We start from the raw sequence: 19,008 nt of genomic DNA, 5'->3' as shown, positions 1-19,008 counted from the left end.
TTTTATTGAAACCAATGCACATAAAATTAAAAATAAATGAAAAGAGTAAAATAAAGACCCCCATGATTATACTGCTTCTAAATCACCGAGGGACTATAAAGATTTTCTCCTCTAGTGGCTCCCAGCCTGGAAACAGGATATCCACTAAGTACTTGTCATGTGAGCGGAGGGAGAGTCTTTGCTGCCTCCGAGTGGCTGCGCTGTTGCTTTGGGAGAAGGCAGGCGGAGCCGTCTTTGCCTAAAGGGATGTCAAGTGTGGCAGTTCAGGTCTCAAGTGAGAGAAAGCCCTCCCATTTGCATCCAATTAGCGGTCCGATGACTGGTGTGCAGGCGAAGGCAATTTAATATACACCTGCAGGATGCAGGAGGAGAGCTGCACGCCAAGTGCCAGCCTAAATGGCTGCTGCCGCTCTTTGTCTCTGCTGAGCCTCTCTTGGAAGCCCCTGCAGTGGGGGAGGCAGAGGGGGGATAGCCGCACGGAACAGACCGATCAGGAGGCTCCAAGAATGTTTTTTAGAAAGAGCCTAGAATTCTTAAGGAGGGCGGCTTCGAAGGAGTACATGTGCCATTGCACATGTACTCCTTCAAGTCGCCCTCCTTAAGAAGTCGCCCTCCTTAAGGGTTTATAAAGCACTGTGAGTTTTAAGCCCTTTGACACATAGGGCATGGAACCTTCTTTGGGAGTAGGGTTGCCGGGAGCAGAGAGAGATTTGGGGCACTGGAGCCTGGGGAGGTCTGGGTTTGGAGGGGAGGGACCACAGAAAGGTATAATGCCATAGTGTGTCCGCCCTACAAAGCAGCCCATTTTCTGTAGGGAAGCTGATCTTTGTAACCTTGAGATGAACTGTAATTCCTGGAGAACTCCAGACCCCCCCACTTGAATGCTGGAAACCCTATTCATGGGGCGGGAAAGGCAGGATTTAAATATTTTAATAAATAATGATAGCTATTTTTATACCCCACTTTTCACAACCTGTAGGAGACCCAAAGTGGCTTACAAACACCTTTCGCGTTCTCTCCCCAAAACAGACACCCTGCGAGGTAGGTGTGGCTGAGAGAGCTCTAGGAGAACTGTTCTGTGAGAACGCCTCTAAGAGACCAAGGTCACCCAGCTGGCTGCGGGTGGAAGAATGGGGAATCAAACCCAGTTCTCCAGATTAGAGTCCACTGCTCTTTAACCACTACACCACACTGGGTCTCGAGAAGGCTTTAAAAACAGATACAATTCATTATTGTCATAATCAGTAGCTGAATTTTCATAATATTATTTCAGGGTAAACAACAAAAGGATTTAGACATTTGACTTGACAGACCTCATTCAGACTCTATGCAGTGTGTTGGGTTCTGCCCTTCTTCCCACTAGCCCCTCAGGGCAACATCAATATAGTTTAGATTGGGAGGTGGGGAGTTGCTTAGGGAGCTAAGCTGGGACTCAAATGCGAATCTCCTCTGTCCACGTCCAGCACTTTCTCGACTGCCACACACTGTTTTGCCAAGGGTTCTGGATGTCCCACCACTTAAATGAAAGGGCGTGCATCCTCATGGAGGTGGAACACTAGGGACGCCAATGCCTGAGCTGGTAAATTCCTGCAGGTTTGGGGTGGAGCCTAGGGGAGGCGGGGCTCAGGAACCGAGGGAGCTTAGTAGGGCTACGATGTCTGCCCGTCCCCTCTCCAGGGAAACTGAGCTCTGTAGTTTGGAGGGTAGTGGTGATTCCAGGAGATTTCCTGGCCCTGTCTAGTGGGTGTTAGCTCCTGGGACTACCACAAGAATCACAGTGGAACCAACCGCTCATACAGATCACAGCTAGTGGGGCACACTGCATAGCTCTCGGTTGGTTTCTCATATTCTCTCATACAATCAATGTTTTTGTTTTCATAGAGTTTGTGGTTAGGTTTCTTTTTAAGAATAAGTCAGTTAGGTAAAAAGAACCTTCAATACCAGCTGTCAACTGCTGTGAGAAAATTCCCACCTTCCCTGAGAGCCACCCAAGGCACAGAGGTCAAATTTGCAGACTTTAGTTCTGATCCAGAAGGGCAGGCTCTAATTGTGTTCCTGAGGCCTACTTGTTTTCAAAAGCCTTAGGAGTTTGACAATGAATGACCTTATATTGGCTGATTCGTGAGAAATGGCAGTCAAAACAATAACCTAACAGAAGAAGATAGATTCAGGTGGAGAGCCATGTCGGTTTGAAGCAGCAGAATAAAATCCGAAACCAACGGATTTAAGACTGGGTTTAATTCTGGGTATCCTGTAAACTTTCATGAGCATAGAGACTTCTTCAGACAACAAGAGAACAAAGTTTGAGGCCAGTGGTATCTGTAAGAGCAACAAAGTTTAATTTTGTGTGCCTCCGTAATTTTACCAAAACTTGATACACTAATCCACACTGACCCTTACACCTAAAAAATGTTATCCAGCTGGAATCTTTGTTTAGGAGTGCAATGCTCCCTAGGCCACAATGTATTGCTTGCTTTACTAGCTGGAAAGTCTCTTTTGTGTGTGTGTGTGTACGTGTACATTGACACATGGGGTTAAAAAAAGCGTGTTTGTGTGTGTGTATGCTTAAATTTACCCTTAAAAATGTGACAGATTGAATAAAAACCGGAACAAACCACTGTGGGCTAGCGTACAATAGAAGGCACTAATTACTTTTGATTCCTGGACATCTTTTGATGAACCACCCAGCACTGACTCAGCGGTGCTGGACTTTCACTAGGGGCCCAGAATTCTGCAGCTGCTCTAGCTCCATATTTGCCTGGAGCAAATGTACCAGCTGCCTCTGCCTGCATTATACCACAGTAAAGTGAACAACTGGAAGCAATAATGTGCCTCTCCATTTGCCTAACAATACCAACATGAACAATAATTCAGGAGACTGAAGATTTGTGCTGTAATTTAATAAACCCCATGCACATTTCTACAATTGAGTATCACATCTGTGCAATGGATCCTAGAAGTGTAATATTCTTTTATAAGGGACCATTAACCAATCTTAAGTTTATAGGTTTCCTTAAATCTTTTTCATCAGCTGTTAAACTACAGTAAAGAGAAAATTGCCTCTTATGAGACACGGGATAGTAAAATACAAAGACTGTGATTAAACGTCAATCAATTAAGGGTTATCATATAATAAAAATGGTGGCTGATGATTAAAATGAGCCATTTCCGGGAGAATTTTTATAAGCAATGCTAAGGTTTTTTTTTTAAGTCGATAAGAATAAACTTTGCTTATACATAATTATATATCAGGGATGCTGCACTTGATTGCTGTGTTTGGGGAAAGGGAAAGAAGAAAGATATTGTTATTCTGACAACAAACACATATGAGGCATTCTCTTAAACTTCTCTGTGCTAAGAGGTAAGGATTTCTGTCTTTTGGGTTTTATTGGGTTCGTGACCTCTGGAGATAATTGCCAGTTTTGAGTGGCACAAATAAAAGCATTATTGTTGTTGTTGTTCTTGTTGTTAGATTTATTCCTCACTGCTATCAGCAAGCCGTCTTGCAGGGAGTTATGTAGTAAAAACCCCACATAGAATAGCTATTATAATACCCTATCCTCCCACCCCCACAACAACTCACTCCCTCTTGGTGTTCCATGGGGGGATCTACGGATGCTGGCAGTCTGCCATGAAGCAGTTGTCTGGCCCTGGGTGTCTTTCCTGGGAGTCTTTCCTGGAGAAGCCCAACCCAGCCCCCCCCCCCCAAGATGTTCTATGTAAACCATCCTGAGACATACGGGAGGGTGGTATAAAAATCTAAGAAATAAATGAATGCAATAAATAAATTCCTTCTTTGGAAGTTTTTAAGCAGAAGCTAGATAGCCACCTCACAGAAATGCTGATTCTGTGAATTTAGGCAGATAGCGAGTGGCTGGGCAGGTGATTCTGTCTGAGCTTGGCTCTTGTGGCCCTTTCTTGCATGCCCAGGGAAATGCTGATCATCACTTGGGGGGCAGGAAGTGAATTTCCTTCAGGCCAGACTGGCCAGGGATTCTGGCTTTTTTGGGGGGGCATCATCTGGGTACGGAATTCAGGTCACTGTGGTGGGCTGGTAGTTGTGAATTTTCTGCATTCTGCAGGGGGTTAGACTAGATGACCCTGGAGATTCATTTCTAACTCTATGATCCTATGATTCAAAGATCAAATCCCTTCAAAACAGAGCACTTGTGGGTGTGGCATATCTGAACCGAATTTAAGCTGGATTCCTGTTTTTGCTACTGATGTCTTTCTGGATTATGGGATCAAAGTGGCCTAAAACTAGTTCCCCATTATTTCTTATGATTCTGAAATAAGGTCCATTCTTTCCAGTGGTAAAGCCAGTCATATTCTCTGGCCAACAAAGAGAGCAGAAAAAACATCAAGTTATTTTGTTCAAGTGGAATTACATAATAGATGCCCCCATCTATCCACATTGAGGGCCATTCCGCACCGATTCTTTGTAGCAGGATTGTGGCAAATTGTATTCACCACTAAAATGCAGTTACGCACAATGTCGTAGACAATCTGCCACACTCCTGAAACTGATCCGCAAAAAGCACTTCCAGGGAAATCCCCAAAAGTGGATTCACCCTCTGGAAAGTGCTACGCTCTTGCAACCAATCTGCAACACTAGTGGAAAAGTTCTCTGCGTTCCCATTGTTGCGGTTTCAGCAAAATCCCTCCCCCTGGCTCTCTCCTCTGATCTTCTGGCAAAGCGATCGCCATTTTTTTTTCTCAGAGCGAGCGGAGAGCAATGAACCGGCGAGCCTTCATTCACCCAGCGAGGCTTCCCTGGCTGCAGTCACCAAGCACCACACAGCCCCGTTTGCTGGTTTATTTTCCCCTTATTTTTCCCTTTATTTTCGGCCGAAAATCACGCCCATGCACGGGGGGGGGGGGGGGGGGAAGGATTTTTTTTTCACTTGGGGAAGCGTGGCAACGATGAAACGGCAGCTCACACGCCACCTGCTAGCTAGATGGGTCTCTCCGTTGCAACGAATCAACGCAGATTCGTTGCAACGTGTGTTTTTTTGTTTTTAAAAAACCTGCCTTAAAGGGAAAGGAGCTTTTCTGGAGCATGCTAACGGCCGCCCATTAGCTGCTCGTTTGATTGATGGCCAGAGGCGGGACAAAGCTCAGCAAATACCGCTTCCTGGATAGCGATTTTTGCCGAGACCGGAAACCTGTGGGAAACGATAGAAACGCAACTGGATTCCACTACAAAGGCAGGTATGCATAACAACGAATTCCACTATTTAAAATGGCGTTTTTTCGTTCCAAAACCAATTTGCAACATTGATCCTGGTGCGGAATGGCCCTGAATCAAGGATGAAAAACCCTTAATTCCGATCTCATATTGCTGTTATCCACATCACACAAACAGAGGGGTGAAATCAAGCTACAGAAATTTCTGATTGTTTACATATAACGGAGAAGAAGAGTTGGTTCTTATATGCCACTTTTCTCTACCCGAAGGAGGCTAAAAGCGGCTTACAGTCACCTTCCCTTTCCTCTCTCCACAACAGACACTCTGCGAGGGAGGTGAAGCTGAGAGAGGCCTAATATTACTGCTCATCCAGAACAGCTTTATCAGTGCCGTGGCGAGCCCAAGGTCACCGAGCTGGCTGCATGTGGGAGAGAGGGGAATCAAACCCGGCTCACCAGATTAGAAGTCCACACTCCTAACCACTACTCCAAGCTGGCTCTGCAATCCTACATCTTGGAAGAAAGTCCCAACTAAATAAATTGCTCATATAATGTCATCCAAATTCTCTTCATTTGGGCCTGTCATGTTTCAGTGTTTATTTGAAACTGCAGATTTTATTTGCAAGATTAAATCAAGGGTTCATGTAGTCCACCTATAATGGCCAACATTTTCTCTGACCCAGAGCTCCACATAAAGATCTAACACAGGTAACTGATCAGGAGAGGAGGGAAATCTTAAATTCATTAAAACCCAAAGTACCAACATAAAATAAAAATCTAGTCTTATGGAGCTCCAAATGTCTCCTGAAAGAGGACCGTTTTTGTCTTAAAATATCTGAAGATGGTCCTAAATGCACCTCCAAGAATATAGTGCACCAGTTGTGGTAACACCATCAAGAAACTAATCAAAATTCAGAAAGTAGTGTCACATGCAGTTCTGAAGGAATAGGGAAGTTCATCTGGGAGAGGCTGTTCCTTAAGGCAGTGGTCCACAACCTTCCAGCTGCCACGGATCGCTGTGATGGAGTGGGGGGAGAGGGTGGCCCAGGGCCCTGCGCACGCGTGGCAGCCCCAGCACAAACGTGGATGCGCGGACTAAAGTCCGCCCCCACAAAAAAAAATTGGTAATGAGATTACTTTTTTAAAGCTTCAAGGCTCATGATTCCAAAATGGGTGGCTATGATTAAATGCATTAGCATCTCAATGGAGAAGTTTTACTTAAAAAAATTAGCTGGCATTGCGGTCCCTTTAAAACATGGAGAGAGGTGATTGGCTGCCTGGATTGACTGACAGGCAGAGGAGAGTCACGCATAAAGCACATTGCTCTCTTTTGCCATTTCAAGCAGGCGTGCAGAGTGCCAAGAAGCGCAAGAAGGCAGCAGAGGAAAGTGAGAGAGCCAGGAGGTGAGGAATGACCGGATGCATGTTTTTTTATTTTAGCGTTACACTATGGTGATAGTGTGATGCTATTTTTTTTACTGTGCGGAATTTCCCTTTGTTTAGAAAAGTGTGCCTTTGCTTAGGGTTTCACTACCACTCTCTTACTTACCAATAGGTGTTTTTGCAATAAAACAGCTCAGAGTTATGTTCAAAGATTGAAACATAAGTCTAGACTAATGGGTAAAGACTACCTCTTAATTTTTTCCTAGCCATTTGGAAGGGATTGAATGTTCTAGATCCTAAAGACATTGCCACAGTGTATCTAGCAAACGTGCCTCATTGTAAGCCTAGAGTACATAATCCCAGGTGGTATCTTCCACGGACTAAAGTTCAACTGCAAGGCCCAACAGCCCCCCCCCCCCACAAAGGACCTTGGCCATTCACCTACTGGCTCTGAAACTCATTAGGTGGGGACCCTTTGGGAAGAGACGGTTTCTCAAGTTCAGCTTTCTGTCCGTTACACTAAAAATTTAACGAATGTAGGGATAAATAATAAAGATCAGCTCACTCATATGGCTAAGCAGACTCTTGCACGGTTGTTATAATGATGAATGAGATAATAAATGCGGAATGTTACATCTTTGATTAATAATATGTAATATTGTTATTGGGGGCCTATGTGTAGACATTGAAGGCTGTATCTGAGAAAAGATCTATTAATAGGCCTGTTATGAATAATTGTTTTAATACTTTTTTTTTTTTTAATTGTTTTATAGCTTTGCAAACATCTTTGGTTATAAATATCGGTAGAGAGGCAGGCGATAAGATGCTGTATATAAATAAATATTATCCCTCCCTCTACATTTTAATTTTTACCGAGTGGCTTTGGTCCAGGGAAAGGATTCTGCAAGAGAATAGTGTCTGTGATTCGATTCTCACTCAGGACGGAGTTCTGAATTCAGCAAAGGTTTCTAAGTGACTTGATTCAGGGGAAAACAAGACCCTTATGAAGTGGATTACACGCTGAACTGGATCATTCGCCGTCGCTGACTTCAGTGTTCATTTTTGCTGACGCAAACTCTATTTTACCCATTGATCACAATGGTTTTCCGTAAGAGATGGATGACAAATAGGTTGCCCCATTAGTTATCCATCACACGTTCCCAAGGGAGGCTGCCATCTCCTCTCTGCTTCAATTCTCATAGATATTAGGCTGGGATCCTTGCCAGGTTTAGAGACCCCTCTACGGTGCCCGTAAACAATCACAACCATTGAATGATTTCCTGTTCCTTCTGCAGTATTGTACTCCCTGCCACCGAATCAGAGTTAAGCTAAGAATTGACCAGGAAAATAGACATAAAGAACAAATTCTTAGCTCAGGATTGTTAACTCAAATCACACCAGTGCTAGCATAACTGGAAATTAAAGCCTGTGATGTTTCCTTTCCATCAACCTTTCCCCACTGAGTACTATACAGGATGTTAAAGGGATGAGTATCTCTCATAGTTTGGGGAAAGAGCTCCAAGGGAGGGGAGGGACTCCAGTGTGAGGCATTGTCATAGAGTTTACCTTTCATAGGCCCATTATGCATGGGCATAAGGCCCACGCTGGCGGTGGCAGCACTTCGGGGAAAATCCCCGATAATGCTCGCCGCTGCTGCCAGCGCAGGTGCGTCCTGGCCCAGGGCTACGAAAGGGTTAAGCAAATGCGGGAACATCCGCAGCTTCCTGGGTATGCCGGGGGCCGGCAGGGGCTGAGGCGGGCTGGCGATGTGCATAATTGCCAGCGCCGGGTCTTTTGGCCCACCCAGCCCCAACCTCTGGTGTCCCTGTAGAGACACTGCACACCCCTGTGGGCTCCACCTGGCCCCCCTTCCCCTGGCCCCTCCCCCCCTCGCCGCTTCAGCTTACCTTGGCCGGCAGCGATCCGGCTCTCCTGGTCCCGGCGTAAAGTGCGTGCACGCGCAATACATCAGGGCAGCCCAGCATGCCTCACCCCTGTGCATACATGGGGAATGGCAGGGCATCGTGCCCCGCTGCAACGGCACAGCAGCAGTGCAGGGTAGCTGCCGCCGTGCATAAAAGGTCCCAGAGGCCATTTTCTCCAGATGAACTGAACTCTGTTGCCTGGAGATCAGTTGTAATAGCAGGAGATCTCCAGCCATCCCCTGCAGATTGGCAACTCTAATAATGCCCCATACACCATTTCAGCCCAGGAAAATAGTAGGGAAGGTTCCCTCCACCCTCCACACTGTGATCCCAGGTCAAATTAGGGCCTCATATCCATTTTTGAAGGAGTTACCACTGGGATCTCCAAGCTCCAGTTTGTCTGTGAGTTTCCACTGCAGAATCGTGGAAGCCACATTGTCTAGTTTGGCCCTAAGAAAAAGGTATGCAACAGAAGAGAAGAGATGAGATTTTGTACCCCCAGGAGTGGTTAAAGGATTTGCGGGGTCCGTAGTACCAGAGATGGTTTAAGAAGTCATGGGGCCCTAGCAGAGTATGATTGCAGCAGAAGCAGCCAAGACTGAGGGCAGAGGGGGGGCCCCACATTGGAAAGGGGTGTCAGTCTAAGTGTCCTTAAAGAGGAGAGAGGCTATATCCCGATCCATGGTGTGAAGGCATTGCATAGGGTGTCTGGTTCCCTAGATTAGAGACCGTCACTCTTAACCACTACACCAGAAGGACAGAGTAGGACAATTCCCAGTGCTGACACCCAGGAGAGACAGATGAGGTACAGAGCTCAGTGGAGAAACTCAACAGCTCAGCATGCCTTAACCAATTCACTAAGTAACCAAGCCCCACCCCCAAGTTGAGAGTACTGATTATTTTAAAGGGACAATGCCCTGATTTAGACCTTCATACTCCTCAGTGGATGGCCACCAGATTCACCCTCTACTTGGCCACGGGGGGCTAGTTGGGCAACAGCTCAGCTGTGGATTCTGGCTTCTCATTTAAGGAGCCTGATAGAGAAAGAGAGAGTGTGTGTGTCAAAGTTTACACCCTCTTCCTTGGAAGTCCTGAAGGGTACACTTCTTGGTGTAAGATCTCTGAGGGACTGGCTGCTATTTGTAGAGATCCTGCAATATCAGGAATCTGGGATCTGCCAACTGGTTGTGTTTATGGGAATGTGTATGCGCATGCACCTAACTTTTCCGGATTGTTACAACTTCAAGCTGTGAATTCAGGAACTCCTGACTAAGGACAGGCATTTCAGTAACCATCTCTAATATCATGGAAGTCATGAGTCACCAATAATGTCCCCAATAGTTTGATCATTATATTCTATTGCAGAGTACAGATCCTCAGTCCTGGTTTATTCTCGCAATAAAGACATCACTTAAGCCTTACAGCATTATTACAGTTACTGTGAGTATTGAGAAAGTGGAAAACAGTGTTATTGTATTCCCCCTAGCATGTGTTCTGATAATGGAAACTCTTATTAAATATACATGTGGTCCCCGGTCGCCTATAAATGTGCCTAATCAAAGAGTACCCTACAACTTTGAGAGCAATCGATAATAAAGATGGTATTCTACAAGAGTGTCATTTGTGGAATTGTTATTTCGCCGGGGCGGGGGAGACATTTCACTTTCTAAGTAGAAGAGTATGTTGCATTTCCACAGTGTTTTGTCATTATCCTTCATTTTATTATAGGCAAGATCATGGTATTTTGTAACCGATCAATAACGCTTTCATCCAGGTGGCTCAGATGTGATGCTTCCGGGTCAGTTTTAAGCATGTTTACAGGGAAGTAATGCCACTAATTCCCTGGGGTTTACTCTGGAGTAACGATGCCTAGGGCTGTAGCCCTGGATTAAAATCCTTCAAAAGATTTCTTGAAAGTTAAGTCCCAATGAAATCAGCAAGGTTTAGGATGACAAGCAGACGAACATTGTTTCAAAGTTCAGGGGTAGAAATGGACTCACAGTAGTTGCTAGTCTTGTGCAGCCTTCTTCCAAGGATCAGGATCAGGCCCAAATAATTGTTTTAGTTTTTAGCACAAGCCAGCACAGCACTGATTGGCTGGCCTTTGTGTCACTCACCAAACTACCTGGAAGACTGGATACCGTACAGACCAGTTGCCACACATATCATTTCACACATGTTAGATAATGCACATTCAGTATGCATTTGCAGCTGGATTTTCCTGTGCCAAAGAGGAAAATCTACCTCTGAAGTGCATTGAAAGTGCATTACATGCAGAATGTGTAGTGTTCTTTCTAAAGAGATTTTAAAGTCGGTGATGTTTGTTATTTGTGCTTGGGTATTTTAGTCTCGTTGTAACATGTTGTGCTTTAATTGTTACTGTGACCCACCTTGAGCAAGTGGCAACTGCACAGCCCAGGGCTCTACACTGGGCCAAGTGGTGATTACATTGTGAGCCATACTGATCATGCCGTCACCAGCACAGCATAGAAGATGCACCAGGCACATCATCACCACAGCCCAGGAGACACATCAGCCATGTTGCCACACCCATGCTGGGCATGCTGTCTATGGCAGCACAGCCCTGGAGTTGCAGCAGCCCCACAGGTAGCTGAGTTCCGGAAGTCACCCTGGTAGGGATGCTCGTCTCCAGATGTGACCTGGGTATCCTCTGGAATTATAGCAGAACTCCAGATTAAGAAGATCAGTTCCCCTGGAGAAAATGGCTACTTTGGAGGGTGGAGTCCCTAGCATTATACTCCACTGAGATCCCTCTCTTGCCCAAATCCCACCCACTCCCAGCCCCACTCCAAAGTTTCCAGGTATTTCCCAACATATAGTTTATTTGATCAATGATGAAGACCCTCTGAGTTGAAACGCGTTTGGTCTATGGTCATACCATGTGCAACCATTGAGACGGTATGTGCAATACTGCATATACTGTGTCTTACGTTTTAATGTTGTTTTTAGTCCCCTTAATGTGCACTTAATAATAAATATTTGGATTCTAACTTTCATATATATTTTCCGCTCAACTTTCAGGTTCCTGTCTTGTTTGCTCAGGTTGGGTTTTTGTTCTGTTTTTGTTTTTCATCCTCTCTCCCTGGGAACATCTGGTTCCACTACCAGAGACTGGACTGCTCTGTTACTTTCCATACCTGCTTCTGTTCATTGGACGTGGCTTGTGGAACTGAGAACACTTGAAGCAGGAGAGACTGTGCCACACCTTTGAAACACTGGAGTGGAAGAGAGGAGAGGAGAGGGCAGTGGATCGGGAGGAGACTCTTTGACAACAGACCAGTGGCCTTTCCAATGCTCTAGCCCCAGTGGTAAAAAAAATTCATGATGATAAAGTTAACAGCTTCTAAATGAGTGTTAGACAGAAAGGGAAGAACAGAAGGGCAGTTTTTTTCAGTAAGCACAACTCATTTGGTTTTTTTTTTTAATTAACAATTTATGAATGTTATATTCCGCTCTAAAGAGCTGAAGAAGAAGAGATGGGTTTTTGTACCCTGCTTTTTACTACCCAACGGAGTCCCAAAGCAGCTTACAATTAGCTTCTTTTCTCTCCCCGCGACTTGACACCCTGTGAGGTAGGTGAGGCTGAGAGAGCTCTGAAAGAATTGCTCTGTGTGAACAATTCTAGCAGAACTGTGTCTAGCCCAAGTTGGCTACATGTGGAGGAGTGGGGAATCGAAGCTTGTTCTCCAGACTAGAGGCCGCCACTCTTAACTACTACACCAAACTGGCCCAAATCATATATGTGTATCTTATGAAATTCAGGGGAGCAGGGAAATGGTGCTGACCAGGTTTCTTCATCTGAAATCATTCTATTATTAAGCATTTTCATGGGGACTTAAACCCACCTCAGTGGCAAAAACCAGTATTAGCTGTATCCTTAACACAAGTAAATATTACTATTACTATTATTATTATTATTACAGCAAAAAGCAATATAATAATGGTACTACTACTACTACTTCTACTACTACTACTACTAGTACTACCACTACCACCACTACCACTACTACTACTACTACTACTACTAATAATAATAATAATAATAATAATAACAACAAGAACTGCTGCCACCACCTGTTAGATTGCTGAATAAAACCATGGTAGGAGCAAAACCATGAAAGAGAGGAGAAAGGAAAAGCCAGCTTATTAAGGATCTGTATCATAGTTGGGAAATGGATCTGATTAGGACTTCTCCCAGGGCTGTCCCCAGTGTTGCTTCGGACGGGCAGCTTGCCTTGTTGCCAAACACGCCTGGCTGGATAGCTTAGCCTGTGGTCTGTTATTTGCAGGGCAGAATGTATCTATTGACTTACAAGTGGGATGCAAGTGTCAAAATGCAAGCCGGTATTTTTGTAATAATAGCGAGCAGTCATTGCCATAAATTATTGATGGAGACTATTCAGTGCAAACAGGCTAGTGCATGCATCCTCTTCAGCTCAACTGCCCTGGATTTAGATCACTCAGACATTCAAATCCTCAGAGAGCTGCTCTTATCACTGCAAACCCTTCAAAAAAAAAAAAAAACAGAGAGCAAGGGGGGGGGGGAACGGTACAGCTGCAGTCATTTCGGCAACTCAAAGCCATTCGCTTAAAGTTGTACCTCAAGGTTCAGTGGGTAAACAACCATTCCAGCCCACCTTCTTCACATCCACTCTGGCCCCCGCGATGTAAGTTAATATCAGACATGAAGGCGGATCGATCTCTGGAGTGAAGACTCCGTGGTGCTCCACTATCTGGGCGCAGAAACAGGGGAGGTTGTACGTGGCAAAGGCCACTGTTGATCTTAACACAAACTGACATTGCACTAATGCCGTGTTTCTGAAGCCAGAGGAGGGGACCGAGACAGTCCTCCAATGAATAGCCCTCGTATTTAAATAAAATGGTGGGAACCCCATCACAATGCTGCACGCTGCCTTTCTCATGCGCGCCACTCCAGATGGCCTGCAGCAGGTTTTCCCTTGCTGATCAATCTAAGGACCTACAGTGGCTGACACTCATCATTCGTATGGCTGAAAATGATCCCCCTTCTATTTTTTTTGGAGCAGTAAAAAGATGAAGAGATCAAAAATCCAGGGTCAAAAGAAAGTTGGCCGCTATAGTGAGGCTCCTTTAACACTGTTTGAATATGCAAGATCTGCAAGATGCATAACTGAGCAGCATATAAAGGGTGGCCTGCAGGGGGCATCAGAGGAGATTTATATTTAGCATAGTTAGGATAAGAACTTTCTGGTGATTTTTAAATTATCTTCTCCAATGAACTGGTTGGCTCAACAGGAGACTTCCTGCTCTTTTGAGCACACCTCCTCCTGGCTTACTTCCCAAACAGTTGAACAACAGAAGAATGACTAAAGACAACAACTAGTGAGGTAGTTGGGTCTCTGTCTTTCTCTTTCTATACATGGTTGTTTCTCTTCTGACTAAAAAGTATTTTATTGTTTGAAGCAGCCTGATGCTCCGCCCTCTATACATTTGGAACTCTGCCCACAAACATGATCAGTCTCTTTGACAAAATTCAAAAGTAAATTCATTTGAACCCCTGTTTGCTTCAATGGGAAAGATTCTCCTGCTGCAGTACATTGGGCTTCAAAGAGCCACAGCTGGTCACTTTGTGTCTAGTGTTAACTCTTGGGGTGCTGCTAAATAGTTAAGGTAAAGGTAAAGGTATCCCCTGTGCAAGCACCAAGTCATGTCTGACCCTTGGGGTGACGCCCTCCAGTGTTTTCATGGCAGACTCAATACGGGATGGTTTGCCAGTGCCTTCCCCAGTCATTACCGTTTACCCCCCAGCAGCAAGCTGGGTACTCATTTTACCGACCTCGGAAGGATGGAAGGCTGAGTCAACCTTGAGCCGGCTGCTGGGATTGAACTCCCAGCCTCATGGGCAAAGATTTCAGACGGCTGCCTTACCGCTCTGCGCCACAAGAGGCTCTTATGCTAAATAGTTAAAGTAGGTTATAAATGACAGTTCTAAATGGAATGCTTGAAAGTAGATTTGCAATTTGCACATTCAAGCTTGTAGCCAGTCAACCTCCGTGAACCTTCAAGTAGTTTGTAGTGGTTTGGTGTGATGAATGAATGGATACATTTCCAAACTTCAAGACAATGGGGAGAAACTTGGAGGGCACGTGAAGGATGGTCCAGGAGAGGTCCCCTGCAATTTTGATGTGTTTCAAGAAACCCCACAAATTCACGAGTGATTTTGACGGAGAAAGGTGATAAACAAAAGGCATTAGGATTCCCAACAAAACACACAGTGTTTTATGTGCTTTTATGTCTTTAAATGGGGATTTTATTGGGGATTTTATTCAACTGTTGTAACCCGCCATGAGCCACTTGGGAATGGCGGGTAATATATTGAAATAATAAATAAATAATAGAAAATACAGGGGCGCCTTTTCTGCTACAGAAACTGTTCCTTGCCTCCTTAACATTCTTTATAAAATTAATTTATTAATTATTAGTTGGACTTATTGGCTGCCACTCCCAGCAGACTGGCTTGTGGCGGGTTACAAATAGGTTCCAATACTAAAGCCCCATTAAAAACCAAATTAAAACACAGTAATACAAAAATTAGTAGCATGGTGGTAAAAACAGCCCCATCCTAAACAGTACACCCACCTAGGGGGGAAGGAAATACAGTAACTGGTTGCGACCACTCATGTCCCTGCAGTCAGAACCCAGATACAGTATTAGAAAATTGTGTCACTCATAATCCCCTCAGAGCCCAATTGCTGCCCTGGCTTGTTGGTTGGCTGTTGCTCATTTCTGAGGCGCCGCCTTACCGTTCAACTGTTTAATAAATACCTTTTCCCGAGGTTCTCACGTGGCTTGTTTGTCCTTTTTAAAAGAATCAATTTAAACTCCCCCTGTTTCTATAATTCATGACTTCGCACTGAAGAACCCAAAAACAACAGAGGAATTTAAAGATTTTCATTTGTTTGAAGTTAATGGAAGGAAGGTCAGACAAAAGAGGCTGGGTTATCCTAACCCAGGATTTCTGCCAGCAAATATTCTGAACGAACACTTACTCTGCATGTTTAGCCCTCCCGCTGAGGTCATGGACCGTGCTTATAATCATGGGGTCTAGGAGCTGGTTCACACAACCATGCAGCATCAAAAAAAAAAAGGGGGGGGGACCCAATCTGGAATAGAGCTGAGAACCTAAAAAGGTTGAGAAAATTGCAACTTTATATGATATCAATGTATTTCATTTCAATTTTATTTACGGAGCTCAAATATATGAAAGTATTCAAAACAATAAAAACAGCAAGGAGTGGCACTTTTTCCTATAGGTCATACACATATAGGTTAGTCATATCCTAACATCCAAAGACTTAACGCATTTCGACCTATGCAGGTCTTCCTCAGAGGTCAATATTAAGCACACACAATTGTGTTAAAATACACAGATATACATAAAATAAAGTTTTAAGATCATTTTTGAATCCCCAGGGTGGTAAACCACCATCTTGTAGAGTAGCGGTCCCTAACCTTTTTCCAGTTGAGGACCGCCTCCGGGGTTGAGGGAAAGCTGCCGGCCTGGCTGCATGCATGTTTTCACCAGCAGGGGGCGCTAACATGCATGTGTGGCAGCTCCGCGTGTGCGCGTTAGCGTCCGCTGGCATGCCGGAGGCTGCGCCTGCCTTTTCCCCCCACTCTCACAGTAGGAAGCTAGCCAGGCCGCGAGCTTCTCGCAGCGGGGGGGGGGGGGGAAGAGGCAGGTACGGTTGCTGGTGGTCCGGTATCGGGCCACAGACCGGGAGTTGGCGATCCCTGCTGTAGATTTAAAGCAATTGTGTGTGCTTAATTTTGACTTCTGAGCAAGGAGTGACACTTTTTCCTATAGGTAACACATATATGAGATAATTATAGCTTAATATCCAAAGACCTCACGTGTTTCGACCTATGCAGGAATTCTGAACAAACACTTACTATGCCTGCTTAACCTTCTCACTGAATCAGAGTCCAGTAGCACCTTTAAGACCAACAAAGATTTATTCAAGGTGTGAGCTTTCAAGTGCAAGCACTCTTCCTGCTGAGATCATGGACCATGCTTATAATCATGGGGTCTAGGAGCTGGTTCGCACAACCAATGCTACCGGAAATGCATAATAGAGCAGCCACTAACATATATCAAGATGTAATTCAGCCTCTCACTCTAGGGGGCCCCACCCTGGATTAGGAAATACCTGGAGACTTTGGGGGTGGAGCCGGGAGTGTACGGGGAGGGACCTCAGTGGAATATGATACTATGGAGTCCACCTTCCAGAGCAGCCATTTTCTCCAGGGGAACTGATCTCTTTAGTCTGGAGATGAGCTATAATTCCAGGGGATCCTCAGGTCCCACCTGGGGAGGCATCCCTATTTCATTCCCCACAACCAGAGAGTTTCCAGATTCACTATGTGAATCCGCCTGCCATTTTAGGCAATCTGAAGATTGGGTTGTCGTTGTCAATCTTCTTCTACGCCAACAGCATCCTTGATTCTGACCGTCCCCCATGCCACCGTCAGCCTTTTCTTTCTGCCTCTGAAAAAGAAAGACAGCCTGAAACCCTATCCCTGCAGATTGCCTTGCTGTGCCCAAGCTTTCCATACAGGCGGTACAGCAGCTTCTTGCTCACATTCTCTGCTCATTTTAAAATTTGATAACCACGTAAACATCTCGGGAGGAGGGGAGTGCAGTTTTTGTTTTTATCCCGGCAGGTGCAAGTTTCTACAAGCAGTGCTTCCAAAAGCAAGGCCACACAAAAGAAAGGCTCAAAAACTTCAGCCTGAGATACCATTTCATCGATGGAACCACTCAGTGACCCCATATCAGAGTGAACTCAGCATGATCAATTAATGCTGTCAGGGAAACAGATCTGTCCCTTTGGTTACTGTGAAATGGGATCTTCCTTCCTGTTCTCTCACTGATTCAGAGAAGAGACATTATAGCAATTCTAGCTCAGGGAACCAACCGACACCAATACTGCGTATCATCAAATTGTCCGCTTTTCTTCAATAATAAGGATAAATTTAAATTTTCAAGCACAAAATGTAGCAAGATCTACTCAAGGTACTGCAGCAAGAATGTTAAAATGCTGTTTCAAAACATCAGGCGCAAAGGAGCCGAAACCTCCAACATCTAATGCAGACTTTCTCAACCAGGGTTTTGTGAAACCCTGGGGTTTCTTGATGGCCCTGGTAGAGTTTCCTGAATGGGTGGGAGTTAATGTGTTTTTTCATTGTTAAATATTTATCAGGTGACATGACTATATAGCAGATGACATGACCCCTCCCAAAATAACCAATGATGGGCCTGAATTGGGTGAGAAGGGGAGGGGCCCCAGGTAGGTGTCTACACAGTGATTCTTCCTGAGCATATTCTGGGGCTTCTTGAAGCTTGAAGATGGTTTCAGGGGTTTCTCAAAGGTAAAGAAGTTGACAAAGGCTGGTCTAACTCATTAATCCAGCAACAACTGATCAAACCAGCAATGGAGGTACAATCCCATTGATTTCCTTGGTAGTACTAACAAATAACAAGTTGCAGACTAGGATCCCCAGTTTCTTTTGCAATATTTGGATATGCACGAACTGAATGGTGCTCGATGGTGCTCGGTATTTTTTTTGCCATGTTTAATAGTGTCACTCTCTTGGTGTAGTGATTAAGAGCAATGGCATCTAATTTGGACAACCAGGTTTGATTCCACACTCTTCCTCCACTTGTAGCCAGCTGGGTGATCTTGGGCCAGTCACAGCTTCTCTCAGAGCTTTCTCAGCCCCACCTACCTCACTGGGGACTCTTGTGGGGAGAAGAAACATAGGTGATGGTTAGGTGTTTTGAGACTCATTCAGGTGGTAAAAAGCAGGGTACAAAAAACTGGCTTGACCCTCTTCAGCTCTTCATTTTTAGTGCCATCAAGTTGCAGCGGAATTATGGCAACCTCCTAGGGTCCCAAGGCAAGAGACGTTCAGAGGTTGGCATGCCAGGGCCTACCTCTGCATAGCAATCCTTGTTTTCCTTGGTAGTCTTCTATAGCCATATATGGTCATGTGGACTGCCTCCCTTCCCAAAATGGCTGATGATGGGCCTGACGTTCTCCATATTTTTCTGTTCTATGTTGCTTGTTGTTATCATTTTATTATTGTTAAACTAAGTTATCTGTATTGTTTCTGTTTTATGTGACCCGCCCTGAGCCTTCAGGGAGGGTGGTATATAAACAAACAAACAAACAAATAAATAAATAATCAGGGCCAGCCCGGCTTATCAGCCAAGCTCTGATGAGCCAGGCTAGTTTGGACCATCTTGCTCAGAACTGGGTAACGCTGACTTCAATTCAAATATCGTTCCATGGCTGTATCGTTCCAACCTTTCTCAACTTTCTTACCCTTGAGAAACTCCTGAAACATTCTTCAGGCTGCGAGAAGCCCCAGAAGTGGCACTATCATGCAGATTATAGTTGGGAAGCATAGCTGCGGACATGCCCACCCAGGGATCCTCCCCTTCCCACTC

At 44.9% G+C, this 19,008-nt stretch overlaps 1 long non-coding RNA gene across 1 annotated transcript in view; it reads right to left on the bottom strand.

Moving 5' to 3' along the window:
- The window catches only part of LOC143840750 (uncharacterized), a 226,563-nt gene that overhangs the window by 111,787 nt on the left and 95,768 nt on the right, over positions 1-19,008 (bottom strand). The window lies entirely within an intron of this gene.

The sequence above is a fragment of the Paroedura picta genome, chromosome 6, assembly GCF_049243985.1.
Source record: "Paroedura picta isolate Pp20150507F chromosome 6, Ppicta_v3.0, whole genome shotgun sequence".
Lineage (NCBI taxonomy): Eukaryota > Metazoa > Chordata > Lepidosauria > Squamata > Gekkonidae > Paroedura > Paroedura picta.
This window is presented reverse-complemented; position numbering and strand designations above follow the sequence as displayed.